The sequence below is a fragment of the Kogia breviceps genome, chromosome 3 (assembly GCF_026419965.1).
Source record: "Kogia breviceps isolate mKogBre1 chromosome 3, mKogBre1 haplotype 1, whole genome shotgun sequence".
Classification (NCBI taxonomy): domain Eukaryota; kingdom Metazoa; phylum Chordata; class Mammalia; order Artiodactyla; family Physeteridae; genus Kogia; species Kogia breviceps.
This window is the reverse complement of record NC_081312.1, coordinates 65,603,571-65,631,133: the sequence shown is the minus strand read 5'-3', so window position 1 is coordinate 65,631,133 and position 27,563 is coordinate 65,603,571. Positions and strand designations below refer to the sequence as shown.

Sequence of the window (27,563 nt, the reverse complement as noted above, 5' to 3'; positions counted from 1 at the left end):
CTGCTGAGATGTGCATATATCCAAATACATGGTATGTGTAAACCAAACAGCCAAGCTGTTGACCAAAATATTTTTTACCCAGCTTTATTGAAATTATGTAAGCCATGTGCTGTCAGTTGCCAGAACTACTGGAAATGGGTCAACTTGGCTGAAATTTGAGATTTTCTTGGGGTTATGTCAAGAAGGTCCTATAAGCAAAGTGCTATGCAAACATTCCAAGATGTTCACAGGCAGGGTGATAACACACTCACTTAGGGATCTATGCCGCCTTCAGTACAGACATGTAACCCCATTAACATTAATAGGACTAACTCTCACATATCGATGGAGAGTAAATCCCTAATTAGTAGTGAGAACTGTTATCACCCCCACTGTGATAATACCTTTCAAAGATTTTAATGTTGCTGTGATAATAGGTGCATCTTTAAATTTTTTTTTAAACAATGCAAAAGTTGGCACACAATCAAACATGAGATTTATATACCTGTGACTGTCACAGGTAAAATGTTTTTACTCATGGAGTCCGGCCCTGAATCTGATAAGAGCAGGTAGAGGAAGAGTTTCTTCATTTTCTTTACTTAGGGGAACGTGAATGTTTCTGTCACGCAAAGAGGAGAGTGGCTGATTCTTTTTTCTACCCAGCATGGTAATTATTCGAAAGACTTGTGGGAGATTTCAGAAAAGGACTCATATGAAAGCAGTGGCCTTTCATCCCTTTTGGAATGTAATGTGTAAATAGGATATTCATTGGACATGCTTTGGCTCCTCCTGGTAATGGAAGGGACACGGATTGAAGCAGGGAGCTTCCTGTCCACAGCAACGTGTTATTGATGAGCTGGCATTTGCCCTGTGGCCCTCCCAGAGGATTGCTTACATCTATTACTCACACACATCGATTGCTTAATTTGATAATTCTATCACCAATCGCCTGGTGTCTGACCTTTCGCCATGGCAATGATGGCAGGCTCTTCATTTTTACATTGCAGACCAGTTAGATTGACCTTTTTGAGGAGAATGTCAAGGTATCCCTTGATCTTAACCTGTCACTATATTTGTTAGAACCACACTGTCCCTTAACCTTGATTTATGGTGTTTCAGCACTCAGGATATGAATTTTGTTTGTTTTAAAAATCCCTCCTAAGATATGTTGATCTGAGGAGAGGAGCTGTACAGGGAAAGTTACATCCTCACCGCATGAGTGTTGTGTTCAGAAGTCATCAGAGACTCTGTTTTTCTTTCATTTGACGAGTCAGTTTACACATCCCAGGAAACTTTCATAATCATTTTGGTGGCAAGTTGAAATGCAAGCCCTGTTTTCTGAACTTGCTTTCTTCTCCCACTCACAAATTGATGAAACTGGTAAAACCCCTTTAAATGCCTTCTTAAAATCAGGGGAGGATATTACGGTAACGTTCTGTTTGCACTCAGAGTTTTTCATTCTCCTCCTCAACCTCCTAACTTATACTCTTGCCAGAGGGAAGGAATTGTCTTGTCTATGAGCCGTTCCTTGGGGAGTAATACAAGGGCATCACTCTGTGACTCTGAAGCCGTAGATTTGCTCTTCAGTTCAACTACAGGTGGAATGAAAGGGGACGTTCTCACCGATCTTTCCGTGTGTGTGTCGTACACGCACATGTGGTGTATGTGCAGACACAAGTCCCTCATTCAGCCGTGCTCCGTGTTACCTCAGCCTGCTGTGAGAGGCAAGCAGAAAGATGGTATATAATTAAGGCTCTGTCATTATCTAGCTAAAAATAGAGGGAGGAGCTAGCCCCTTTGCTTCCCTGTGACTAAAAACCAGCCAAACCAATTTCACTAAAATTTAGTAAAATAAAAACTGTGCTCCCAGGATGAGACGTTGCACGCCAAATTTGAGCCTGAAGCGAATTTAAATGGCTGAGTTATAAACCTTTCATAAAGGATGTTTTGTCACTCACTCAAGATAAAAAGGCTCCTTTTTTGAAAAGGAAATTATCTAGGCACATAGTCTTTAGCGGGGATTGTTGCCATTTATTTAAAGAAAACACAATTTTAAATGACTGGGTTTTTGAGGACTGAAAGCAGCAACTGTGTCTGAGCAGTAATTATGTTTCATAATTTTGTTTAGCAAGTATTACATATTATATGAATAGCATCATAGTAAAAATGATTAGCATTCATACTATGCAAAATTCTGCATATTAAGAGCTCCACAGTAGTGTCCTACATACAATACATTGTAATGGCTCCAAATTACATTGTGTCAGGCAGAGCCCTCTGTTCCTATGCGCACCTCCACCCGGAGCCCAGCTCGGGGCCAGAGCTAAGAACAGGCCTCCACTTGACACGAAGAGCCAGGAGAATGGGCACTTCCAAAACAGCCTTAGAGAAACTTCTAAAATTGAAGCAAGGGTTTCCTGAATGACGTTTACTTATTTTCATTATTCTGCAAGCCTAGAGAAATACCTGGTCCTGCTATGCCCATCCGTCAACGTGCGTGCGGTGTTGGGGTATGAAATGAAAGCGTAGCCCACGTGTTCCATAAGGACCCCTTGGCATGATGGAGCTTGCTGATTGGATGTTTCTGCCTTGGGTCTTGTGTTTGGAGCCTCAGGGTCTCAAAACAGTTTTCCAACTTGGGCGTCAGGCTGTGAAGCTAGGCTAATGATGTTTCACCTGAGGAGACCCACAGAAGCTGGTAATGGGATTGGGGTCACCCCTGTGTACCTGGAGGGACCCTAACTCTGAGGGAGACTTGGACTGAGAGATGCAAAGTTCCAAGGGTTACAAACATGCTTATGCAAGAAAAGCTATTTTTATCACTACTACTGTTGTTTAAAAACATGGGTGTGCACTTTTATTTTCATAATTTGTTTTTGGCAGTAAACAACATTCCTTATAAAGTCAAAAATTAATAAGCTATATATCATATATATGGATATACCATGTATATATGGATAGATAGGTATAGATAGACGGATATATAGATGAAAGAGGCAGCTGTAATGGGTGAAAGAAATTGTGTAATCACACAGAAAAACATTTCTTTAAGAACATTAACCCTGTAGGAAAAGCTCCGAAACAAGTGACAACCCACATACTGAAAACTTAGAAATTTAACTCCCCGAAAAATATTACCAAAAGGAGCATTGTGTCCAGGTGTGATTCCTTTCTAGAATCTGACCCCAGAGACTTCTAAGACTCTTTTGGTTTGATTCTATAAAGGGGTCCCCAGGAAAAATAGAAAACGAAATTTGAAAGCTGTTAGTACACTAACTTTCTTTTTATAAATGCCCTCCAAATCCTGGAGGGTGAAGTTCAAGCTTTAACTGGTTTTCAAAACAGAGAGGGAGAGCATAAAGCTAGTCTAGACTGGTATTTTCCCACAGCACTTAAAGTTGTAGCTTCATCATCCCTCCCCAGCCGACTGGAGGAAGAGCAGAGTAGTCCGAGATCACTCATGAGCAACAGTATAGTTTAAGGTCTGGTACGTCTTTAGGAACCCAGTGCCTGCCTGCCACACGGAGTTATGTCAGCACATTTTTTTATCTCAGAGTGCCTCTTGATGAGTTTAAATCTGGCCCTTACCCATGAGGCAGGAGTTTTAACCAATTAAAATAGAGACCACAACCACTGAGACCCGTGCGCCTAGAGCTCGTGCTCCACAACAAGAGAAGCCACCGCAATGAGACGCCCACGCACCGCAACGAAGAGTAGCCCCCGCTCGCCGCAACTAGAGAAAGCCCGCGCACAGCAAAGAAGACCCAGCACAGCCAAAAATAAATTTTAAAAAATTCATATGGAATCTCAAGGGACCCTAAGTAGCCAAAACAACCTTGAAATGGAAAAACAAATTTGGAGGACTCACACTTCCTCATTTCAAAACTTACCATAAAGCTACAGTAATCAAACATGTAGTTCTGGCAGAAAGACACATATAGACCAGTGGAATAGAATAGAGTGCCCCAAAATAACTCTCACATGTAAGTCAAGTGAATTTTGACAGGAATGCCAAGATCATTCAATGGGGAAAGACTTCACGCCAGCCACTAAGACTAGAGTCCCGGCAGTGCCTATGGGCTACCTTTCCTAAGACACTGACAAATTGGACACGATAAATTTCCTGCTTTTCTCCCTTAAAAAAAAAAAGAGACTTTTTAATCTGTTATTGATAATAACAATTGATATTAATAATAATTGATAATAACAATTGATAATAATTGTTATTGATAATTGATAATGCTTGTCCAATATTAGTAACAATATTTGAGGGCCAGACGGTGTCCCACATGCTCACACATGCCGATCTTTCTGCTGTCTAATGCTTGCTTTCTCATTGCTCTTCATTCCCCACTGCTTGCAACAGTTTATCTCTGGCAGCCTTCTCACAGCGAGGCATTGAAAGAAGAATGCCTGTTCTGTGTCTCTTTTTCTCCTTTGCCCATCTCCAGTCTCTGGTCTGCTTCTGTCTTGCGGAGTCTGAACATAAGAGAAGAAAGGAACCGAGGGTTCACCACGTTTCTCTTACATTTTCCCCATTGTTGCTGCCCTCTCTCCCTGAATTCCTGTGAAACAGTAGCTTCGGGGTCATAGTACCACATACAAGACAAAAACAAAAAAGGTCAAAAGTCTTCATGATTATTCTGCAAAGGAAGGGAGTTTGAGGAAGGCACCTAACAATTTGGTGCCCAGAAATCACTGAGCCATACATAACCAATCAAATCCACAGAGTCTGAGTTGGGTCTTTTCTTTCGAAATGCAATCCCACGTAAGGGAGAATTATTTTTAAAATCTAGGAAGTGGGTGGAAGGAAAGGCTTTTAAGAATCCCAAGTATTGGCATTTTTAGTTTGAAGTTTGAGCATCTCTGCACATAAAGCTACGTGAATTTCTCCCTGGGGTATCTTTCAAAGTAGGTCTCTGTGCTCTGAGAAGAAGATGCAGGGATCAAGGAAGACCCTTAGCTTGGTTTTCCACCTCTAATCAGTGCAGCCAAACCATTCGGAGGCTGGCACAGATGAACCGGGTGCAGCTTTCACTTAACATGAAGGTAACCCAAACTATCGGAGACAGTGGAAAGTTTTAGTCTTTGGGGCATTTTCTCTGAGTCAAAGTTATTGTTTTTATTTCTATCAAGAAAAGAGTTACCGGAGTAGAATACAGCCTGATTCACAGGAACGCTATGTAAACTTCCTTAGGTACGATTCTTATCCGACATGGCTGTTTGTTACGCCAGCTTTTTTCAATTCCTTATAAGGTGTAACTTTTGGAGACAAAACCATGTGGAACAGGGTAATCACAGCAGAATTTGTCTTCGATGTTGTTTGTAAAGTATGATCTCCAAGTACATTTAAGTGCCAATCTAAACTAGATTTAAATGTAAGCCATGCAAAGGAAAAGGCTAACAGGCCAATGTAAGAGCTAGTGGGCTATCACAGGCCACTCAGCCCACAAAATATTAAGCACACAAATGAAAATGGTTTGAATTATTTCATAAGATTAGAACATGTTTCCCTGCAAATAGGAATTATTTCGAAGATGAATATTTTAGATTATGTATAGTTTTTAAAATATTTATATTTAAAATGCTGTCTGATTTACATCGAGAGAAATTATTTTTGTGATTCTAATATTTAGTATTAGTTAATAGAAGATATCAATATATAATTTTATATCTCCTTAAAAATAGATTCTTACAGAAATAATGTAAATTAAAGGGTCTATGTTAAACATACCCCATATGCCCACCCCCTCTATTAGGGGCTATTTTAATGAAGATCTTTACATGGGAAAACAGAAAGTAAAGCAGAGTGAATCTGAAGACTAAAGTTTAACAATAAAAGGAACAACAGCCCTCATTACAGTGGCAGCCTGAAAGGTCAGCAGCTCCAGTAATATGTACTTTGCATAATATGTAAATAACTTGATATATTATCTGTGAGGGGCAATAGTATTAAAGGTGAAGTTGAAATCCAAGGCTGTTGTTCTCCTCAAAATGTAGCCTTTTCTTAAAAAGTAATCACACGTCCTACTACATCACTGCCCTTTGCAGCAACAGCAAGAAAAGAACATCTTGCACCCTCCCCGTCACACACACTCTCCTGTTTCCTCCCATCACGATTTTTGAATAGGATCTTTCGGATTTGTATTCCTTGTTTCATATCAGTCTCCTCTCTGGAATCCACGTTCCTTTAGCCTCAGAAAACAGCTCCCAGGTCTAGACTTGCAGGTTCATGACTAGGCTGTTAAGAGTCCTGAGCCATCACTGAGCCTCGGGCATAGACGTAGCCTGCAGCAGAGGTGCGCACTCTCTCTGCAGACCTCCTTCAAGGTATCTGCATGTGGATTTTTCATTTCTTTGTTGGACTTGCGTGTGCTAGGTGTCCCAGTCACTACAATGTGTATGTCACAAATCAAGGAGGTAACTGTACTGGGAACTTTCTCTGGAGCACGTTTATATATTAAATAATAAGTGAATCATTATTCCAGGAAAGGACCAAGTGAGTAAACCCTCTAATGAGCTGCAGCATCATTTCATCTAATTCATCCAACTGCTCCCAATCTAAAAGTTAATTTCAAGTCATGAGGGTACTATAAGAAAATAAAATATTATTTATAGGTTCCCAAATCTATAATAGCATTAAGGATTATCTTTGCACTTATTCTAATATACCACAAGTAGAATAGACTAAAAAGTCTATTAAATAAAAGGCAAGTGGCAGCTCGGGGTAGTGGGATATTGGAGTGCTACTCCTCAAAAGCATCTCTCTTTTTTTTTTTTTTTCCTTTTTGCTTTTTATCTATCTAACTCGAGTTTAAATGCATGTTCTCCTTTTGTTTTTGTTTTGTTTTTTGTTAACATTTTATCTTTCTCCTCTCCAATTCTTCCTTACCTTTCTCAGTAGAGAAGGTTCTTTAGCTTCTGTTAGCTCCCTGGAGCTCAAATCTATGTTTCTAATCATCACCTTCATTGCTGTTAAGCCAAGGTTGGGCTCCTGTCATGCCTCCATGACATAGAGCTCTGTTCTGACCTGACTTCCACCTCCTGCTCAACATAGCTCTGTTCACTTCTGAAGTAGTCTTATTTCATCTTTGGTTTTGAATGTTTTCTTTCTCTGCCCAAAATAAAATGATTGCAAAGCCAAATTCTGTCCTTGTTTTCCAGAATACTCTCTAAAAATAGGTCCCTTCCCTCCTCCTTAGCCCTGTTACCAAGTAAATAGTTTTGTCTCCCTTTCTGAACATTGTCTTCCGTAACCCCTCTCTTTACTGGCGATACCGTCTCCATCTTTCCTTAAATCTTCATAATATCACAGGGTAAATCCTTTTTCTCTTAGTTTCCTTCTTTTTTTCTTTTGATCCTTTCCTAAAAAGTTACTGTGAGCAGTCCCACCTGTGCCCCCGCCAAGAAAATCTTCTTGTGCTTCTTACCCATTTGTCTTCTGTACTATAGATTGAACCACCAATTTGGGGTCTTGATTGAAGTAAGAACATTTTATCTGTGAGTTATGGAAACTTCCAGGGGCCATGAAAGGGTCTGAAGTAAGAACATTTTATCCAGGAATTATGGAAACTTCCAGGGGTCATGAAAGGGTCTAACACACTCCAAATTTAGCTACTCACAAGGCAGTTACATTGCTTATACTCTTTGTCACCATCTTCTTCTTCATGAGCTATGATTCAAGCAATCACTTCACCAGGTAATATGCAGTAAGCTCTCTCAAGATTTATTTTTTGTAAACCTTCCACAGTTATCAGAATATAACCAGGAATACACATAAAATGATGGCAGAAAAAAATATATTAATGCAAAAACCATAAGATGTTTCTTCTGTCCCCTTAAAGAGATAATTAAGGCATTGACTGGGCTATATAACAACATCAACAGTTACCCTAATACCTACTAATGCACACTGTGTAATACTATCATATCAGCCACAAATATCATAAATGGCTTTAGTTTCCATGCCAGTTAAGCCACTTACTAACTCAGATATAATATACTTATTCTTGCAATGATGATAATAATGTTCACACCATAGAACTGTTTAAGGGAATAAAGATAATATATGGAAAACATATGGGACATATTGTAGTTACTCAATAAATGATCAAAAAAGGAAAATAACAAGACCCTAATTAGTAAGATAGAACAGTACCTTTGGATTCCATGCCTCTGATGTGTTTAATGTAACCCGTTGACACAGAGCTTCTACAGGCCATGTTGTGCTATTTCTTACTTCTTTGTATAAGGGGACATGGCAATGGGACAGAGCCTTATGTCCTTACATATAACTGAACTTAATTAAAAATGTGATTGTTGAAAAAAAAAATGCATGTTCCAAAGAGCCTGATGGGAAATGTGATTTGACACATGGGAAAAATATGACCCCTGCCAGAGAAGATGAATCGAAGGGAAAGCTGAAAGAGGGAATTACTCTCAATTGAATCTCTTTCCTATCCTGCTTTGTTCATCCTTTTTCTTTACCTTTCATTTTCTCCCTTTAGAGGGAGTATTTATGTTCATGTACAAGTAAACATTCATGACTCAATAGGAAAGGACTAATTCCTCTGCTACAAGCTGGTTGGTAGAAAGGATACCTAAACATTTTTACATAAGGTCCCATGTACAGCCATCTTATTTAGATGTTATGCTATCTAGATATTATTCCACAGTTGCAAAAATAAATCTCAGTCCCAAACTATAATTGCTGTTACCCATACCACATAGGGTGTCAAACATTGCTTCCAAACATTTCCATTCAGAAAATATGGAAAACCTTAGCAATGTGCTAATACCTTGGATCTAATCTTTTGGGGGAGAGAGCTAAGAAGGCTACCATCTTGAATTCCTCTGTGGACTGATTTATATTGGAGGCCTTTTTTTTTCTTATGTTGTGTGTTATTGTGCCTGGCAGGAGATTTTTATGTTGCATGTGCTTCTAAGACTTCACAAATACCATAGAATGTGTAATGCATTTTCAAAACTACCAACAATAAAAGCTGGCATGAGCTTTAAGAAATGTGATTCCCAAGACTTTTATATTTCTAATCATATGCAGAACAAACTGGTTTACTTAGCTTCCTTGGCATATGGGATGGAAATTCTCTAACAGACCCTATGTAGCATTTTAAATTGGCTGTCCATTTTAAAGGGTAATAGCCCTTTTGCAGTAGAATTAAATGAATTAAATTGTTAGACTTGAGGAATTCATGTATTTTTATATTGAGTTGCATCCTGAAGTGCTGATTTAAGCAAATATTTATTCCATGCCTACTATGAGTTGGCAACTTTTCTGGTCATCAGGGAAATAATGACAACTCCTGCAGTAGTGGTGCTTACAGTCTTTGGGGGAGTTACTGACAAGTAAATGGGCAACTACAATTAGTATTACAATAGCAGAAGACCAGCGTGTCATGGGGTCCTTTGGGAAGAAACACTCAATAACCCAAACTTGGAAGGAACTGACAAATCAGGGGCAGTTTGGAATTAGGCAGAAATGGTGGTGGACAAAAATGTTCCAAATGTTCCAAATGAAGGAGATAACATATGGAAAAACAAGCCAATAATTTGTCTCTCTGCAAAATAAAATATATATATATATTTTAGACAAATATTTGCTTTCAATAGAAATTGGGGAGTTTGGCAAGAATACCAAGTTACTATGCACAAGCAGCTATTCAGGTATCATCGTCAGAGCATTCTCAGTACTTTTGATAAAAAAAACTTATTAATAACAGAAACACAAATTGGCCAGTAAATTATTGACTCTAGAGAATTAGTGTATTTTAACACTTAAGACTATAACTTACAATTAAAATTGGTTGCCCAGTATAAATATGATAGCCACATAGTAGGTCCTAAATTGATGGTTGAATATTTAATGGGGAAAAGTGGAGAAAAGTTGTATACTCTCTAAGAAAAAAACCAAGTTTCTTCATTGCAACTTTAGCAATTTCTGTTTTGATACCCTACAGACATGCTCCTCAGAAAATTTTGAAGAAAGCCCACGTGCTAGAAATTCACATGAGGTAAAATAACATATGAGTTATTAAAAGGCCTTTCAGAGAACTGGGATTAATTTCCATCTCCCTCAGGAGCCCATCTGCACTCCCTTGTCACACAAATGGAGTTTTGGTGGGTGGGTTAAAAATTAGATACCACAAATTAAATTAAAAATAACTGAGCCGGGCTTCCCTGGTGGCGCAGTGGTTGAGTTTGCCTGCCGATGCAGGGGACGCGGGTACGTGTCCCGGGTCAGGGAAGATCCCACGTGCCGCGGAGCGGCTGGGCCCGTGAGCCATGGCCGCTGAGCCTGGGCGTCCGGAGCCTGTGCTCTGCAACGGGAGAGGCCACAACAGTGAGAGGCCCGCGTACCGCAAAAAAAAATAAATAAATAAAAATAATTAAATAAAAGAACTGAGCCATACTCAAATCAGGTAGATTTGTCTGGTTTATTTATTTATTTATTTATTTATTTATTCAAAACAGGAAGCAACAGGTATTTCCAAATTAGAAAGTGTATTTTGTACCCCCTTACTGTCAGAAATACACAGGTGAACACAATACACAATGCATTCAAATACTCTGATGTCCAGTGGCCTCCACGATTCTTCATGAGCAACCTCTCCTGTCCATGCCTAGGCTGTCTCTTTGACTTCATTGCCCACCACTTCTCCCTGTCCACCTTCTCTGGCTCACCGACCTCTTTGCTGGGTGAACACACCAAGCTTGCCCTTCTTCAGGGCTTTTACATTACCTTTCTCTCTGTCAAAGTGCTTCTTCCATGCCCAAATCTACGGGCTCTTTCTTCTTTGAACCCTTTGATCAAATGGCATCTTATAAGAAGCCTTCCCTGGGCACCCAGTATAAATAGCAACCCCACCCTTTTACCCTGCTGCCCTGCCACTTCCTATCTTCCTCCTTACTCTGCTTTATTTTTCACCATTACCCTTATTGCCTGAAATGCTGTACACTTATTTATTGTCTGTCTTTCCTCACCCGATACAAGCTTTGCGAGGGCAGGGGTTTTGCCTGTATTGTTTGTTGCTCTGTCCCCCGATCCTGCAACAGAACCTGGCACATTGTAGGTATTCAGTAAATATTTGTTTGTTGAATGAATAAATGCTAATTGCAGAAGCAGGAGATATCTTTCCATATAAGACTGTGTGTATGTATGTGGTGTGTGTGTATATACACACATATGAATAACTTTATGCAGTCTGCAATCCTATACATAAGTGAAAGATACTGTCAAAGTGATTAAATGGAAGGACTAAAAAGAAGACTCCTTTATATTTGTCAATTAAATGTATGATTATTTAGGGATTTTTTTGTTCGTTTGTCTTTACAGTACCAAACGCTCTCTACTAAATGTTAACAAATACCGTGCTTGTTATAACATAGTCTGAAAATTTTCCATTCCAACTCTCTTCTACTAAATAAGATAAATCTGCAGACTTTGTGTCAATATGCCTAAAGGCTGTCTTTATGGACAATATCAGTTTATGGTGGGCATCTGGAAGCCACAGGCTATGATCCAGTTAACCCTTTATCTTATTATTGTAATAATCATCAAATATTTATTGACTATCTGATCACAAAGGGGAAAAAAAAGATTTAGGTAGTTTACTACAGGGTTACTGTGTAGGGAGACAGTTTCTACTCTATTCCTATACTTGAGGTTAGAACCTGTATATTCTCTGTTTTCTTTTACTTTATACCCCAGAAGTTCATATTTCCTGTGTTGCTGACTTTGAAAAGTTCCTCCCATTCAATTATGAACTTTCCCAAGATCACTGTTGAGCATTTTGAGCCTATTAGCTTTTAGAGTCTAATCAGGCTAAAGGAGATCAACCATACACTCAAATCACAAAATAAATTATTTTGCTCTCTGAGAAATTAAAGAGCCATCTCTACCTCAGCCCATGAACTGCTGTGGGCCTAATAATGTCCCTTAGGGTCTGTGATGTTCGTTTTGTGGAATTTGAATAAGTGTGTTGCATCATCACCCATTCCCACACCCAAAAGTGTAAGAATATTTCTCGTGCATTTGGGATGTTAGCCCAAATGGAGAATATAAGTGTAGGGTGCAATGCTTTGGTTACTGGAGAGAAGTTAGTAGGGGAAAAATGTCTTGTCATAGAATTTGCTGCTGTTTTCCTTTACATCTCTAGTAATATCTATCTGTGACCAAATAGAAAGAAATACCTTAGACTGCCATCTTGTGTGGGACTTAAAAGAACTGGGCATGGAAGGAAGTATAAATAAACCTTGAGCATTTTCTGTCTGTTCATTTCTGGCCAATGGAACCTGCTTTATATCTTTAGTCTTTTTGATCCTAAAGATGGCCACCCCCTCCCCTTATTCTGTTCCCTGTATTGCTCACAGCGTGGTTTCTTCCTAAGGATGGACAGATTATTCTTTTTATTATCTAACCAGCAGTAAGAGTCCTTGTAGTTGTCCATCTTCAAATGGAATTCCAGTTCAATTTTAACCTATTCTTCCCCATTCTGGACTATACGTCAACCACGGAACATGGAATTTCTTTCCAATTTTACAGAGTTCCGGCTATCTAGTTGTCTTTTGCAAATTTTTCTCATTAACTTTCTTTGTCTAGTAAATAACAAGATTTACTTCAAGATAATATTTCTGTGATCTTACTATTCTTTTTTGCTTCTAGTTTTGAGTCTGGATTTTTTTTTTTTTTTTTTGGTGCTTTCTTTTTAGTTGTTTGTGGTTTACATACACACAGGCACACTTTTCTGATTGCAGTGTATAATTAGTTTCCATTGTCTGCGTGTGTGTCAGGGTCTCTGTCATTTTAAAGACTAAACCTCTCTCTCACTGTGTCCCGACCCCCATCAGGACTCTGGGAGGCTGAAGCTGCCACCAAGGGGCTTTTCCATGAGAGCACTCAGCTTGCCATGGAAAAGTTTGTGAACGTTTCATTCAGTCCCCTAGTCTCCACAGCGTATAATATTGTCATTGTTCCTCCAGGAAGGAGCAGCCTGCACTCGGGTTTCCAGGTTTCCCATGTTATGGCAAAACCAGCCGAGAAACCGTTGCAGCCAAAGGAGGAGAATAAAATTTACAAGCAGTTTGTTTGGGCAAAGGAGCCAGCTACACACAGTGCTTTCTATTTAATTCAGAACAAAATCATAGCTGCCCTTATAATTACGTGACAAATCATCACTTCCAGATACATTACCAAGTGTCTGCAGAGGTGAGGCCTGGATTTCCCCCCAGAACTGGGAAGAGGAAAGTCATGGCTCAAAAGGATCATAGGGTTATACTGAGGAAGAGGAGGTGAGTTTGAGGAGGGCTAGCCAGCTGAAGCCAAGTTGGTTCAATGTGCTGTTGTTTTACACCATGTAAATCCAAAAGCCTCCAGAAAGGATCCTTCCCTTTTACTGCAAAGTGCAAATAACTCCGGGGCTGCTTCTCAGTGTCCCGGAAGCTGCACACACACCAACTACAGAACCGACTGGCTGGCTGCCACCCTCCAGTATCCTCAGAGGGATCAGTAAACAGAGAGGCTGCTTAAAGCCACGAATAGGAGGACGATGTAACACTCCTACTGCCCAAGTGAGAGCGGATGGGATCTCTTTTAAGGTTCATTTGATTGTTTTCATGACCCACACAATTTCCTAGGCTTCCCTTAACTATGGCTCAGCGGAGAGAAGAAAACGTTCCCATCTAGATGGGGTCGGAGGACTTGGTGAGCAGGGGCATGGGAAACCACAGCCATTTTTCTGACGAGGCTGCATCACTCTCATCCCAGGCCCTGATCCCTTGTCAGGCCAACGGGAGACTTCCCGGCCCTGTGGTCTCTGTCACAGTGACCTCTAAGTCTGGGCGGGTGGCATCCTGCTCGCGCTGTAAGAGTTATTTTACTGATTGAGAGGCTGTTGGGCTGTTTGTCCTTGCAGGAAAAGTGTGGTTTCGCTCAGTTTTTAAACCTTAAAAGTTTATTCAACTTCCCGTTGCGGAGCACAGGCTCCGGACGCGCAGGCTCAGCGGCCATGGCTCACGGGCCCAGCCGCTCCGCGGCATGTGGGATCTTCCCGGACCGGGGCACGAACTCGCGTCCCCTGCATCGGTAGGTGGACTCTCAATCACTGCGCCACCAGGGAAGACCTTCGACCTTATTTTTTAACTAAGACTATGTCCTTTGTGTAAGTGGAAGGATTCAGAAGTCTTTAGGGATGGTGTTATCGGCATTATTATTATTATTATTGATTCTTGATCATATATTGCCTTGTGCTCTCTCTTGGCAAATCACCTTATGTTAGTGACTTCTTTGTTTTTATTTGTTACTTTTTAAACTTTTTTATTGAACGAAAGTCTTTAAATTCTATAGTGCTTTACTTTCAAAAATTTCACATGTGTGATTTCATATAATCCCATAATAACCCCTTTTGGTATCCCCTACCCTTATATTGCCCCTCCCCGCTTCCCTCCTGATTTCCCCCGAGAGTATACAAGGGCAGGAAGACAAGAGAATCTCAGAACTGCAAGGGACTTGGGCAAACATTTGGCTTACTCTTGTCTTTCCTCACTCTTTCCATTATACAAATGAAAAAACTGAGTGCCCAGGGACCTTACATAACTTGCCCTGATCCTCATCCAACGGCGCCTTTGAGGCAGACAGAACTAAGGCCTGGATCATCCTTTTAATCTCACTGTCCTCTGCAACTCTCTCTTTCAGTCCCTTTATGTTCAAAATGACTGCATACTTAAGTGCTCAATTGCGGGGTTTTGTGGTCTGGAGGTTTAGAGTAGCATGGCTGCAGGTGGAGATTCCGCTCAGTCGGGGAGACCTTGAGGAGGAGGGGGGGGAACTCATCTGGGCCTCTCCAAATTTACTAGGTACTTGGAAGGAAGGAGTGCCAGTTCACACCACTGGTCTGCAGCGCACTGGCGAGATCGCAGCACTGTCGCTGAGGACCTTCCTTAGCCATGCCACGAGGGCAGGACTACTCTCGGATCCTCAGGATTCCCTGAGTCAATGAGACAGAGTTAAAGACTGTCTATGCTTTTGACTTTCGTTAGAGTCTCTTTTGTGACAGATTCAACTTAAAGAGTTGTTGTGATTCCTGAGTCGTCAGTGTACATATATCTTTTAAATGGGAAACAGCATCAGATCTAAGGTCTGCTCTCCAAAGCTTTTATAGCTTGAACCTATGTGTGTACACATTTTTCCTTTCCCCTCCCCTAGCACGCCCCAGGATAATAAAAATCAGAAGGGTCTGACAGAGTGAGAGAGCTCTCAGGACATGCTCCTCCATAAGCGTTTTGCAATTTCCAGCGTGAGCTGCAGCAGTACAATGGGGTGTGCAGTTGCAAAAGCAGTTTGTTCTCTGCTAATGATGGCTGTGGATTCTGAAATGAAGCACAGCAGGTGGGACAGTGGTACTCAATTTTCAAAATCTGTGCCCTAAAACGTGTTTGCTTACACCTTGTCTCCACCACCCTTTAGGGGCGGCCACATCCATCAGAACCAGACCCCAGGAAAGGAATTCAAGTCTTCTATTTCTCACCGATGCTTTCACAGTCACCACTATGATTCAGAGGTTGTCTGGAAAGTTCAGTAGCCAAAAGTTCGCTCCTTCTCCCCAGAGCGACAAATTACATCACTTCCAGCTCCCGGGGAGGGGTGGGGAGGACTGGCTTCACCCAGGTATCAACAATAACTTTGAAAAGAACATGTGATTCCTGTAGCCATAACTAACAGTATTATGTCATAAGGAATTCATTTTCTCGAAATAATACTTGGGCAAGGTGTTAATGTTCTTGTCTTTCTGAAAGCCATGAGTGAGAAAAGAGGAATTTGCATTTTCTGCACACTGGGAGATTTTAAGCTTTTGGGGTTTAGTGTGTACAACATTGTTAGATTGACTCTTTATATAACCTGGGCTTCCTGGAAATGACCACCAGTCCCCTCTAAGGAGAACATCAATGCATGATGTGGGTTTGTTGGAGAATTAATGAGGTCTTTAGAAAATTATAAGGCAAAAGGTGGCCCTTCAAGCAGTTGATTGACAGTTTGTGTGTTCTTCTTTACCAGTACATTCAATACCCTTTTTTTTTTTTTTCTATGATGTTTTTCAGTGGTCACTTAGCATAGGTAGCATAGAGGCTTTGAGCTCTTACCTGAGCCCTTCCTTAGGTGGAGTATCTCCAATAATTCTGAGAGTTTTTGTGTTATTTTCTTTCTCATATCTGTGCTGAGTGTATAGTTCCTTTATTTTGTGAGTGTTGTTTTTCTTCAAGAAGAAAATATTCAGCACAGTGTTTAGGGCCCCTGAGTAGGGGGAGCCCTCTGAGAGACATGTCTCCAAGGGGAGGTGCAGTTGGCACGGTTGTGAATTCAACAGACTTTACCAAGAAGCATCAGAGTCTTTAAATCCAATGCATTATCTCTCCATGTAATTTAATCACCTGTTATTCTACTGCTCTGTTTGATTTGATTAAAATCTCAGCAACAAATCATTTGTATTACAAATTATACAACTTCCTATTTTTATTTCCATCACTTTTGATCCCTTTTGGCATGTCTCACTGGATAATTCAATTACAAGCTGCTTTAGAAAAATTGCAATTTAATCAATAAGATAAAGGACACATTTCTAAAGAAGATCAAATGACATAAAATACCATGAAAATCTCTACTTTGAAAAGTGTGTTTGGTGACGTTTTGGGCATGATTCTTCGGCACGCTGCTATATCATCTTTGGTGGATAGATGATAGCCACCAATTCCTTGTGCATTAAAAAAAAAGTGATGGATAAAGACTCGGTTAAAATGAACAGAGTCCTGCTCACTGGTAGCCAGTGAGCTCTACTGAGAGCCCCGGAGAGAATAAGTGAAGCACCTGAACTGAAGAAGAGTCGAAGAGATGGAAGCATACTTTGTTAGCAGGAGTTGAAAAGAACCAATTTTTTGGTCTATAGTGTGTTTACTGTGCTAGCAAGTGTTTTTTGCTCCTGTCATATTCTACTTCAGTGCTCCCAAGCTTTAGCATGCATCAGAATCACCTGGAGGGCTTGTTAAAACCCTCTCACTGGGGCACACATTCAGAAATTCTGATTCCTGTAGGTCTGGCATGTGGCTGATCGAACTTCCAGTTTATTCTCAGGCTGCTGGTCCATCCAGCATGAGTTGAGTAGGGATGAATTTTTTTACACTTCTTTTAGGGATGAATTTTTTTACACGTCTTCCACTTTTTTTTATTACCCTCTCTTGTTACCAATGTGACAGAAAATGCTTCTGTAGTAAGTGAACAACACGAGCTTAATGAAAACCTAGGCCGAACTTTTTATTTTCTATGTTCACTTGCGCTTCTTTGCCTACACCATTTCTAATACCATGCAAATTTTTAATCTTGGGTCCAAGCTGGTTGGCTCCATGAGTTTGTGAATAGTTTTTCACATCAGATGTGTAGCGCATCTTTTTTCCAGGGAGGTCAGTATAGGCTGGAACACAAACGTGCTATTTTCCTGCTAGCACACAGAAGTGAAGAAATCCTCTCAACACCCTAGAAAAGTTTTGCAGGACTCCACAATGCTCCCCACTTTGATCTGAAGAGAGATGAAGCTTCCATTAGTCACGTATTTTACTTTAGACAGCTACTTACAGATTTGTCGGATCAAAATATCTTATAAATGACTCAAATGTTATAACAAATGGTTCAAGCCTCATGGCACTTGTGGAAAACAATTTAATGGGGTCCCCGAGCAGCTACAGGATAAAGAAATTTGAGTTATGAACTCTACCAGCATTTTGATGTGGGGTTTTCACATTCCAGTGTGTCTCTGTGTGTGCGAAGGAGTATTTCTCTCTCTGTAGGAGAACTTCTGGTTTCTTCTGTGGCAAGGTCAGAAACAAACAGCCTGCATTTTCTATAGCAGGCCAGGAATTTATTTCACATATATATGAAACTATTTATGTAGCTATTTCGATATTCTTATAGAATTACAAAGATGGCACTGACCTTAAAGCATGTTAACTTTAGTGTCTCTATTTTCCAGAAGAGAGAAAAAAGTCCAGCCTAGTGCTCTTTACATGACCATATATTTTTTTCAAATGCCGTTTCTAACTTTACGAGGCTTTTGAAAATTAATTTCAAAGTAGGTTTTTATGAAAAGGAAGTTGATACCTCAGTGTGTTTGTAATTTTGGTGCTCTCTCTCCAGCACAAAGATGTGTTAGCTTCAATTAAATGGTTAGAAAGCCAGTCTCCCTAGCACAACTGCCTTTCTGTTGGGTAGGTGGTAGAGCTTTGAAAAGGAGGAATTAGGCCCCATTCAACCACTGGCAGAAGGGTCGGAGGACATCCAACCATGTAGTTCCTAGACTTGGGTAAGTATACTTGTCATCGGGTTTAACATGAAATTGATAAATATTTTTTTCATTTCAATATTCGTGAGCTAAGATCAGGAGACATTAGGGTTGTTCAGATTCTAATGAGTACCTAGTGAACACTACACATTGAACTCTCTGAGATACCCGGCTTGCCAACAAATTAGGGTTCTACTGTAAGGTTTCAAACAAACAATAACAACATAATAATACAAGCTGTTATTTAAGTACTTCTGTGCCAGGCACTGTACTCAGCACTTGGTGTGATCTGTTCTCTTTTAGTTGTCACAACTGCCCTATGAGTACAATAGGCGTTGGTACTATAATTATATAATGCTATTAGTGCTATCATTATCCTCATTCTGCAAATGAAGAACTGCAGCGTAGGGAGGTCAAGTAACTTGCCCAAGTTCACACAGCTAAGAAGTGGTTAGGCCAGGATTAAAAACCAGGTCTTTGCATCACTCCAGTCTGTCCTATTTCCACTAAACTCTGCTGCTTTCCAAGGGAATAGGGAGGATTATGTTCTTATGAATGAAGAGCTGAGTACAGATTGGAGCTGAATGGGCAAGTGGTTCTTTCCTTCTTGTCTCCTAGCATTTGCTGCCAAGTTGACTGACAAAGAAAACGCTCAGATTCTTGATGTTTACTGGACTTGTTATGAAAAATCACACATTCTTTTTACTAGCCACAGTGAATGTGCTTTTTTTTTTTTCCCCATGGGAGAAAAAAAAGAAGGATTGGGGAGGGGTGGGTGGGTGGACCCAGTCGGAGGAGAAGTCCAGCTTGCCCAGGCTTGCTGAAAATTATGTGTCCCGGGCAAGAGTAATTATTTAAGAATGCTTCATTCTAATAAATTCATATCCACAGGGGGGCAGTTTGAGATATGATTAGGTCACGAGTGAAATGAGTTTGGTGGTCTCAGCATAATCCCTGTTGGACGGTGGTTCACGTACACCACTGCAGCCCACTTTTGTTGGTGTCTGCATTATTGTCTGCTTCTACTCAGGAGATGCTCAGAATTAAATTAACAAGGGGCTTCAGGTCAGCAGTAAGGTGACCTCCAGTAGAAGGAATAGTGCCTTGTCAACGGAGCTGCCTGTGGACAGGGCTGCTTGTCCCTCACCTCTCTGTCTGCAGATGCAACCTCTTGTCCCTCTCAAGCAGATAAACAGTGCACTCTTCAAGTTTCCAGACTCTGCCGAGTGAGGTTATCTGAGTCATAAATACGGGTCGCGCCAGTCGTAACTGCTTCACAATTAGATTGATTTGGATACGTGAACTTTACTGAGAATACTTTGATGTCCAAATTGGTTATGTCCTGTCCCTCAGTGAATATGCTCCCCTTAAAAAGCATAAGTAAATCGATTAGGAAACAAAATCTCCTGAGAAGTTAAAAATAATTGATTTTTACCTAATCTCATCAAGAAAGTTCACAAAATATTACAAATTAATTTTGGAAATGCAATATGAAATAAAGAAATTATACCATGAAATAAAACTGTCAAAAGACAAAAAAAAAAAAGTCATTGTACCTTATACTGAAAACTTGGTAATCTATCATGAGAACCTATCAGATTGAACTGATGTACCTGTGATTATTTAATTATATGATTATTATAAAGTACTGGATAAATTACCCATTAAAGTCATTCGTAATCCAATTAAAATCATGACAGTTATAGTTGACTCAATCCAGTTTCCTAAATCATCTGTAAGAAATACTGTGAATATATTAAGTGCCCAACAGTTCTATCCTTTTGCACATTATTTTAGAATTAGAGATATCGGGCTAAACAGGACTCCCTATTTAGTCCAATTCCAATTTATAAAGAAGAAATTGAGGTTCAGGGATCATGACTTGCCCAAGATTACACAGAGAATCAGTGACAAAGACCCAGATCTCTTTATTTTTAGTTTAGTTTTGGTTCCATCAGACCAGTTATTTTGTTGTATTTTTTCAGCCATAACATGCATGTTTGTGCACATGTGCACAGACACACACACACACACACACACACACACACACACACACAGAGACAAGATGGCTACTGCCGTGCCCACCACGTACCTCCAGGTTATATCCAGGGCTACATGCAATTCCCAGCACTCTGGCTACAGCTTCATCCCATTCCCTTCAGTCGGGAAAATACATGGAATGAAAATGAATCAGAGTGGCATTATTATAAGAATTATTTTCAACTGGCTAATATTTATATAAACACAAATAAATATATGTGCATGTATGTGTATAAAATAATTCCCAGACCTTGGTACTAAAACTCTTATTGATAGCAATCATTAATGAGCCTTCGGTTAGATCAGGGTCAGTAACCTACAGGCCCCACCAGCCAAATCCATCCTGCCACTTGTTTTTGCAAATACAGTTTGTTGGAATGCAGCCACACCCATTCATTTGAGTATTTTACATGCTGCTTTTGTGCCACAATAGTAGAGTTGAGTAGCTGAACAGATAATATAAAACATGGAGCCTGAAATGTTTATTCTCTGGCCCTTTACAGAGTTTGCTGATCCCTGCATTAGACCATTCTTCCAACTCAAGGAAAATACTGTCATATTTTTTGCTTTGTTTTCTTGTTCTTAACCACTCAACTGCACTGGACACCATTGCTTATAAGTCCATCTTCTAGAAACTTTCCCAGGATTCATTGCTCTTCATGGATTGCCTCCTGTCCTTCTTAATACTTTTACTCTACACTTTTTTCTCTGTTTTTAAACAGCTTTGTACTTTATTTAAATGCCCCCAAATATTGGTATAGCACACTAAGAATGTTCTCGTTTAGTAACTGGCATAGATGCATAACTGTGTGCTAACTGCAAAGAAAGCTGAATAATAATAGTAACTTAACACTTTTTACGAGGCATGATAAAATACACACACATGCACACTGAATTCCACATAGCACCGCTGCTGGGTCGGCTAAGTAGGTATTTATCAGCCCATTTTACAGATGAGAAAACTGAGGCCAAGTACCATTATCCAAGATTACACAGCTCATTGTGGCAAGCAGCAGCAAAGTTGGGATTTGACACAGTCTATCATCTTCCAGAGCCTGTGTATTTAACGTTCTTCTGGTACTATGCTTAATATCATAAAGTGAGATTGATATTGAGAGAATTAGAAAATCTTTCAGTTAATTAGTCCCTCTTTCCTTTCAAGGGGGGAGGGAAGGTCCAAAGGAGCTTTTGGATTTAAAAAGGAGAGATGCATCCTTTACTTGATCCGCTTTCATTTTGCCATTAGAATGAAAATACTGATACTGAACGCAAGGTATCCTGTATCCTCCCGGTTTTCCCAATGAAACTACATACTGTGGAAAAGCTTGTAGCCACTGGATTCTTTCTCCCAGTGGAAGAAAATATGACTAAGCATAGAGACTGGAGCTCCAGAAGCAGCTTACCTAGATTCAGATCCCAGCTCTACCACTTACTAGCTGCATGTCCCTGGGCAAGTTATAAAGCCTCTCTGAGCCTCCATTTCCATTGTTTTAAAGTGGGGCTAGAGTGTCACTTCATAGAGTTATTGTGTTTATTCAATAGGTATACATGCAAAGCCCTTAGAATCCATCTTGGTATATAGTGAGCCCTTAATGATATTAATTAAAAATTGTGATGGTGGATGTGATGATGATTAAATTAAGAATGCTTCTGGGGCTTCCCTGGTGGCGCAGTGGTTGGGAGTCCGCCTGCCGATGCAGGAGACGCGGGTTCGTGCCCCGGTCCGGGAGGATCCCACGTGCCGCGGAGCGGCTGGGCCCGTGAGCCATGGCCGCTGGGCCTGTGCGTCCGGAGCCTGTGCTCCGCAGCGGGAGAGGCCACAGCAGTGAGAGGCCCGCATACCGCAAAAAAAAAAAAAAAAAAAAAAAAAAAAAAAAAAAAAAAGAATGCTTCTGAAGAATTACTATAGATATCTTACTAATTTCCCCCTCCCCTAGCTTTTGAGGCTTCTTCAGCATAAAGAGGGCATAAGTATACTGTGGGGGAAAAAATTTCTTCATTTTCTCAACTTACCACTCTGCATTCTGTATCCAGGCCTTGGTCTCCCAGCATGGAATTATTTAGTTTACCATCTACCAGGGCAGACTATACTGAATAGAAAAGAAGTAGTGAATAAACATTAAACACTTCTGACACTGTTGGTGGAGGAAATGCTGTGGCTTCTTGGATTAGGTATTCCTTGTTGACTTCCTGTGCTCACTGAAAACCCCCATTGGTTTGGGGAGAGTAAACACGAACGTGTTAATGTTTATGATATTGGCCAACTCATAAATCAGGTAATTATATTTTGCTTATCTTAATTGGATTTCCGATGGGTTCTTCCCTACTCGTCCTAAAGCAGAGGTCAAAAACCTCTAGGAAAAAGGCTCAATTCAATTCCCAGAGATTCCCTCAAGTCTGCTTCCAATTCACCAAAAGACTATTGAAATGACAGTTGTAAAATAACATTACATTTGTACAGTGCTTCACAGTTTACAACATGGCTTTTGTGGGAATTATGTTGTTAGACCCTTACAATATCCCGCAGCTATGGAAGCTCAGAGTTGGAGGCAGCTGCCTGTCCAGGGGGCTGTGGGCGAGGCTCCCCGTGGGCATCTTGCTGTTTTGTGCCTCAGGACCCTTGCTTATGCTGTTCTTTCTTCCTGAATTGCCTTTCTGCCTCCTCCTGCTTCCTTATCTGTAAAGCTGCTCCTTCAAGGTTCAACTCAGACATTATTTCAGTTAGGAAAGCTTTCCTGACACCCTCTGAATCCTGCCCTGTTAGCTCCTCACCCCTTCTTTGGCTTTGATCATGCCCCCACGGCACCTAAGGCTCAAGTCCCTCACCACATTTCCACGTTGAATCACTGTTATGTCTTCATATATTTTTCCCAAATAGCTTCCACCCCCAGGCCTTACTGTGAGCTCCTGTTGCACAAAGAACCTGCTTATTTTTCATTGACTTTTTCATTCCCAGCACATAACACAGCACCTGGCATACAGTTGGTGCTGAGTAAATGTGTAAGTTATGCAACGTATTTGATTCCAAATTTTGGGCTGTCCCCAGCACACTATCCCCCGAGGCAATATATAGGTACCCCCCCTCCCCCCCACCGCCTGCCTCAGGCAGCTGTTGAACATCCACCGTGGGCCAGAGACTGTAAAGTGAAACCAGGTGAAACAATTCCTGACTGATGGCAAAAGATGATATCACTCACTTGGGGAGTCATAAATGAAATGGCTGAAGACTGCTTTCATGAAATGATATATTAAGTCCCAATTAAGTTCCCCATATATTCAGTATACACACGGTAAGAGGATGCAGGCAGCTCAATCAACCAAGGAGGCTTGCTGTGATGGGAGGTTTCCCATTGGGCAGCTCATAAATTGATGCAGAGGCCCTGGAGGTAAACAGCCAGTGGGAAGGTAAATCCTGGGGGAATGGAATTAAGTTCATCCCGTTGGGTGGCAACGGTAAGGAGGATTTTCAATTTCAGGGTGAATAATTGAATTTGATATTAGAATTGGGGTGCTTATATAAGTATGCCTCGAGATAACCCTGGAACCTAACCTACTGAGCCCTCATCATTCCATTCCTTTGAGATCAAGCAAGACTCCAAGTCCAAGAATGACAAGCAGAGAGCTCTGTGGTCTCTGTCACAGCACCTAATCACTCAGCAGCACATTGCTTTTCCTTTTCCACTCACACCCATAAGGTGTATACAGATGTCAAGGAATTTGGGGTGTCATCATGCCTTTGCTAAAAAGGGAATTTCCTCCACCTGGAATAAATTCTCCTTCCTCCACACTTTTCATCTCTCTAGCTAACTCCTGCCCATTCCTCAAGGCTCACATCAATTCTCTGACCAGCCTCACCCCAACAGAGTTGGCGGGCTTTGATTTCACTCTCCCTTTGTGCTGATTTCCCTTTTGATCCTTCTTATCAGACATCTCAACCTCAGTCTCCCACTCTGCCATCTCAGATCTCTCAGGCCTTCTCTGAGCTTTATTTGCTCTTCTTTCTTCTCTCCTCCTGCTCTCCAGCTTCCCTCGTCTTTCCTGGGTCTCTGCCATGCCTATGTACTTATTACCTAAGCCTCTGCTGCCTACCTGCCAGAGGTCCAGCAAGTAATCCCAGGTCCTGCCAGCTTCCCCAGGCTGCGCCCATGGAGCAGAATGGATGAGTGGAGCTGGCGTAGGATTTGAAGGCAGAGCCATCTGGGCTCTAATTCAGGCTTTACCACTTGGGATGTAACACGGGACTACTGAACTCTCCAAACCTCAGCGAGCTCATGGAAAATGGAAATAAGGGTATAAACACATACTTTGTAAGGTTGGTAGTAGATTAAGTGAGATGTAGGGTACTTGAAACATGAGTACCTGAAAAATGGTAGCTTGGATTGAGATGCTTCCATACCTTATCTTCCTTGCAGATGTAATACATATCCATGTCCCTAAAATCACTGCCTTTAGCAAAGTATACATTTTTAAATAACTAACACCCACACATTTGTAGTTGATCCAAATAATGCCAGTGTCCCCCCTTGCAGTGACCCAAAGTGGCTCTACCAAGCTTAACAGGTACCTTCTTGGGATATTCATTTATAAATTAGGATCCATTCTCACCTCCAACTCAGGGTTTCTACCATCCCCTGATCACGTCGAGACTCAGGGAGCAGAGCAGTGGTGGAGCCCCACTGAGGTCTGAGGACTCACCAGCAGCCTGTTTTCTCTCCTTCTGGAATCTTTCCCCTCATTCTGATTGAATTAGTTGGTTTGACCTACTGAACCGGGAGGGGTTCTGGTATAGTTGCTTTATTCCATCTTCAGCTTGCAGAAGAACTGGAGGAGATTGGATCAGGGTTGAAACTCACAGCTACCACTACGGTAAAAAGGTCGCCTACCCTTGCCCTCAAGAATGAGTGAGTGTTTCTCCTGTTTATATAGTTTCTGTGCCTCAGAAGGGGCTGCATTTCAGTGGTGGATAAGGTGACCCTTATATATTGTTTATGCCAAGAAAGCACTTTGAGATGAAATGTGGTCCATTAATCTCAGATGTTGTGCGTGCCTCTTTGCTGTCTGAATTTGGAGGTTTTGTTTAATCTGCTGAAGGAGGTTTGTTTTGTTTTTATAAATCTGTGATGAAATAAGAAGAATTCCTCGTTTACTGTGATTTATCTGTGGGAAGAAAGAAAGTGAAACTGGAAATGTTTATCCTTAGGAGATTTGTGTAAAGTTCTGTGTGATGATGTCGCGTTGAGAACGAAACGGGCAGGAAAGATGAGGAAGCGATAAGTGCCCTTTGAATTTGTGAATTGAATCAAGTTTCAGTTATGACAACAGTTAAACACAGTGATGTTTCTGTATTTTCAGCAGTAAAAGCAGCACAATTATTTCTTTTGCAGTGCCCAGTAATCGCTCAAAATGTATCCGTTTTCACTTAATGCCTCCAGAATGGGCAAGGAGAGTTACACACAGCCTGCGACGTGCAATGAAATGGGCAGCATCCATGCAGCTATTGAGTGGAAGGCAGTGCAAGGGCCCTGCTGGGGAGGGGACCTAGCCCCACTGTACATGGGAATCAATAAGCCAACGCTGAGTGCTGCTAGATAGTCATTTACCCTTGACAAAACAAGCAATGATAATTGGATGATAATGTGGTAATTTACCTTTACACATTTTACCCTTGTTTGATTTTTAGAGGTTATTGTTGTAACTGATAAATTTTAGGGTAGAATCCCAGCTTTTTCCTGTGCAACACTAAAATTGTCAGAAGCCTCTCCTTTTTCCTGCTTCCTTCAAATAACAGGATCTTAGGAATTAGCACTTGCACTCTGTTTGTTTCTGATAAGTCAGACTATAGTTTTCCAGGTGCTTTTCTATTCTAGGGAGATCTGTGGGGCACTTAACCTACATTAGACCTAAGAGGTCCGAGGGTTCTTCAGAAGACAAAAGAATTTCTAGATACCTTCCTTGAGGATGTGTCAAGGGCAATACAGACAAAAGAACGATGTCTCCTTTAACAGCTTGATAAGTATCTCAGGATATTCTGCAGGAATCAGTTCTGCTTCTGCAAAGTCCTGTATTCCCATTCAGCATGATATGGCTGAATATGTGTGCTACACGTGACAATGGTGAAGACTTATCTTTGCCCCGAGGGCTGAGTGCTGTAACACTGGGCTTGATAGAAGTGATGATTTGGAGAGATGATCTGCTTAAAAAAAAAAAAAAAAGGCACATTAGAAATGTATAAGAATTAAAAAATGTGGCTCTCTGTTTATCTGGGTTCTCTAAGTTCCAAAGGCATTTCTATTTGTGGCATCAAAATCCCTTGTAAAAGTAAAGTAAATCATTCTTGTATTGACCATTTTTCTCATGTTGTTCTATTGAGACATCTTCCCAACTGAGTTTCTTATTGAATTGTATTTCTATAAGGGTATTGTAGGTTAGCAGCACATTTTTATGGTACACAAAAGATGTGCCTTCTGAATTTCCAATGCCTTGCATATTGTTCCCTGCAGAAGAAACATCTCAGAAATGCTAAATAAATCAAAACAGAAACATTTGGCTCTTGACTTGCTGCTGGTGCTTTTTTTCCCCCCCTCTCAGTTTACATTGGCTGGAATATCCATTACGATCCATCTTACCTATTTGATTAATTTGTAATAAATTCGGCCCTTTGGAAATCTCTTGCTGCGTTTCTAGCCGGGTTACTCTTGTAGAGGGTTTATTTAATATGTGTCTCTGTGTACCTATATGAATGAAAATTTAATATGGTTTAGAAGCCTTTAAAAACATACACACGCATAGTGTTTGCTCTGAATTAAGTGCTCATATTTGACATAGCCTTGTGGTAAAAATCCATAAGCGAATGGGCAGACAAAATTATTTAGAGGAGAATTTCTTCAGAAACTGATGTGACACATGATATCATTTCAGGAGATGAAATATCATATTTCAGATGACCAGTAAATGTAATTATAAATGCTGGAATGGAATCCTTATTTCTTGTCTTTGTTTAAAATTTTTTTTTCTTCTTCGGATGGCCTATATTATTTGAAGTACCGTAGACACAATGCAGGGCTCACCTTCAATTTGATGCAGTCATGTAGCTGCATCCCTGTGGGTGAGAAATGTTCTTATCCAAATAACTGTAGCAGCATGGCAGGAATGGTTTGATACAACCTTCTCTGTATTGTAGGAAGATATTAAAAATGCCTCTAC

General features: G+C 40.7%; 1 protein-coding gene and 1 long non-coding RNA gene across 5 annotated transcripts in view; one reads left to right on the top strand and one right to left on the bottom strand.

Annotated features, from left to right (window-relative positions):
* Window positions 1-27,563, top strand: part of NPAS3 (neuronal PAS domain protein 3) — an 868,173-nt gene that overhangs the window by 556,045 nt on the left and 284,565 nt on the right. The gene's annotated exons all lie outside the window — the stretch shown is intronic.
* Window positions 17,422-25,458, bottom strand: LOC136793798 (uncharacterized). The gene is made up of 4 exons (XR_010839580.1): window positions 25,056-25,458; window positions 22,374-22,450; window positions 20,413-20,476; window positions 17,422-17,561 (listed from the first exon to the last, which is right to left on the bottom strand). It is a non-coding gene; the product is annotated as an uncharacterized lncRNA (long non-coding RNA).